General features: G+C 44.0%; 1 protein-coding gene across 1 annotated transcript in view; it reads right to left on the bottom strand.

Annotated features, from left to right (window-relative positions):
• The window catches only part of C2CD3 (C2 calcium-dependent domain containing 3), a 51394-nt gene that overhangs the window by 4672 nt on the left and 43636 nt on the right, over positions 1-3086 (bottom strand).

Below are 3086 nucleotides of genomic sequence, written 5' to 3'. Positions count from 1 at the left end.
ACAAATTTAGTCAGCAAAAGCCTCAGCTCTGTTCTTTGGGTAAGCTGAGTAAGGAAAAAGAAGAGCTTTAGTGGCCGCGACTCAAATGGGAGCAGATCAAGAGGAAACGTCGCAACGAAGAAAGGATGTTTGGACCATTGCTAACCATCTGCATTTTTAGAACAGATAAAAGCCTGTTGTTCCGAATCTGCCTAAGTCTGTGTTATAAAAGTGTTATTCTAATTTACACCGAAGGTAAATCTATGTATATACAAATATTAATTATTCCGGGTAAAGCTGGTTCCCATGGAAGTTTCATCCTTTTGCAATATTCATAGAGGTGAGGGGAAAAAAAAATCAAGGTATTTTAATGAAAAGTTTATTAACTCTCCAATTTTTTAAATACTTCCTCCTGCCCCCCAAAAACCCACCTTCATTACCAGTAGACTGGGCCAACTCCGAAAGGCAGCAAGCCTTAATATGGGTTTCCCAGCCAGCATCTCATCGGAATCACACGTTTGAATGTTTTTACTCTAGCAGACGATTGCCCCAATCCCGAACCAGAATCAGTGTTGCAGTCCCCTCTGTGTGAAACAACACACCCGGCGGGATTCAATTTTCGCCCTGAAAAATCAGCAATAGCACATAAAATAATATGGAACATATGAAGGCAAGAGGGAGGAGAAGGGAGGCCAGGGGCAACAGTCAGAAATAAGATTTGGATAGTAATCTGGGCCACCTACACAATGGCTCTGACTCGTTTAAAAAAATAGTTGTAGCTTTACAGTAAATACGATACAGTGTTGGATGCTGTTAAGTTTAGCCACGAACTTGGACAATTTTCCCTACGTTGTATCAGGAACTGCCTGGAAAAGGACCGAGAGGAGAAAAGCGCAAAGCTGCTCACTGAATTTGAAAAGTGGCAGAAGTTGAACCAGGACTGCTGGATCAGACAGGACAGCAGGTGACCAGTGCGGAAGAGGAGAGCTGGGAAGGACCTCAAGAACTGGAAGCCTGAGACTGATGTAATGGAGAAAAGAAGGTTAAAGAATTTTAGATTTCGTGAGGCTCTGCAAAACTCAGGTCCCTGGAAGGTGACCACAGCATCCAGGCTGAGGCCTGAGCTGCTGCAGCACCTTCTCAGATCCCCATGTCCTCGCAGCATGAGCTGAGACGACCCTTTTGTCTCAAAACGCTGCCAGCTCCTTTGACATGACTGCCCGCTTCACCTTCTCACCGTTTCTTCATCATTTTGAGTAGGAAGACAGGGAAAGCAGGGGGTCAGACAAGACAGGGAGAGGTGGCAGGAACACTAGGGAGGCCAGGAGAGAAGTTTGCCAGCTGCCACGTGAGCGAGAGGGGACTGCTGATCTTCAGACAAGAACAGCTCAGATTTCAGCCTTGCTGTCACGCTCGGTGTTTGCTGAACTGCGCAGAAACAAAAACAAACCAACCCAGATTTAGAAACTGATGTTCTTCAGGCTAATTAAGAACAAAACTATGAGAAAGCAGTTTTCCTGAACTACATTTTACCATCGGCATAAACAAAAAACTTCGTGTTCTTCATACAGGCTGCTTGATGCCGGGTGCACGACACAAGGCACAACTGAGTCCTGTCTCAACAGAAGCCTACAAGTGCTCCTGCGAAGGATTAGCTACAGCTAATCCTGTAATTAAGCTGGTTTAAGGTCAGCTATACCCTAATAGTGCCTTCCTAATATGCTCCCTAATTATTAATCACTTTCAGGAGTGTGTTTCCAGCCACTAAGCTTAGCACTGCAGAGAGAGGGAATTCAAGTAAAGCTGATATTAATATTAAACCGTAGGTTTGAGTGATGATTTGCAGACGCACGGAAAGACACGGTGCTTCCACGGGAAGAACTGGAGCTAACTCTGCAGAGAAAGCAAAACTTAGAAGAGGGGGCATGACATCGAGACAGAGCGGAAGGGGGTATCAGCGATGGACAGAAGGGAACAAGGAGAATTTGAAGGAGATTCCAAAGGAGAAACACATCTGAGATTCTGCTTTTGATATCATCCAAAGCATTTAGACACAGCACGAACAGTATGCCTAACAAGCACTAAGGCAAGCTGCAGTCTAGATGGTATAATCAAGATGTATCTTAGGATCCTTGAAGCATACTATGCCCAAGACAACTCTGACAGAGGTCCCTGCTTTCATCAGGAACAAGTTTCAAGGGCTTTAGGGCAAGATAATATTATGTAAACCAGAAAAAATATCATTTTTACAACACAAAACAGCAAAAAGTCAGGTATTTTACCTGAGCTGTAAACACGTTTATCAATTTGAAGTAGTTTCCATTACTTCAGAGCTATTAGATCCTGCCTGTTTCTGTTCTGTTTAATCAAGCAAGCTGTTTCCGATTACATAAACATTCCTTAGAGCATTTGTTTCATAGGTCATAAGGAGGGGAACCAACGCATTATCCTTTCTGGGAGAGGTAAACAAACAGCCCAGCTGCTGCAGGACCCAGATCCACATCAACACCCAGAGCAAAGCTGTGGCCGGAAAAGAGTAATATTTAGACCTCAAAACAACCGAGCCACAGACTTTTTTGGAAATAAAATTATCTCTAACCTTTTGCAGTAAATAATGTTTGCGCACGTAAAATCACCTATGAAACAGCAAAAGCAATCAACAGCTTTCCTGTACGAGTAACGACCACTCCAACTATTCTACTCCTCCCTCCACTGAAGAACAGTTACTTGATATCTCTCAAGCAGAGGCTCTCTCCTGCAAGCTCCGAAAGATATCTACCTGTCTATCTAAAAGCTATAAATTGGAGTCATAATTACAAGTTACAGCTTGCACCCTCAAAATTACGCACCTTACCTCGCATCAAAGCACAAGGAAGTGTGGAGTGAGTACCTGCCGCTTCCACTGACCCCAGCAGAGAACAGCAACATTCACTGAGAATACAGACAAACTGGTTAACATAAACGCGAAGTATCACAGACGACGCAGCCGTGAGTGCTGAAAATTGTTCTCACAGAGAAAGGAGGTATCAGAGAGATTCTCCTTGACTTGATTTGGAAGCCACCACCTCTAACCTGAGTGCTGACAGGCAAAGGCTGGGAGAAGTACT

Source organism: Pygoscelis adeliae, unplaced genomic scaffold (genome assembly GCF_000699105.1).
Source record: "Pygoscelis adeliae isolate BGI_AS28 unplaced genomic scaffold, ASM69910v1 Scaffold297, whole genome shotgun sequence".
NCBI classification, from domain to species: Eukaryota; Metazoa; Chordata; class Aves; order Sphenisciformes; family Spheniscidae; genus Pygoscelis; species Pygoscelis adeliae.
The sequence above is the reverse complement of the archived record's forward strand: the minus strand, read 5'-3'. Positions and strand labels throughout refer to the sequence as shown.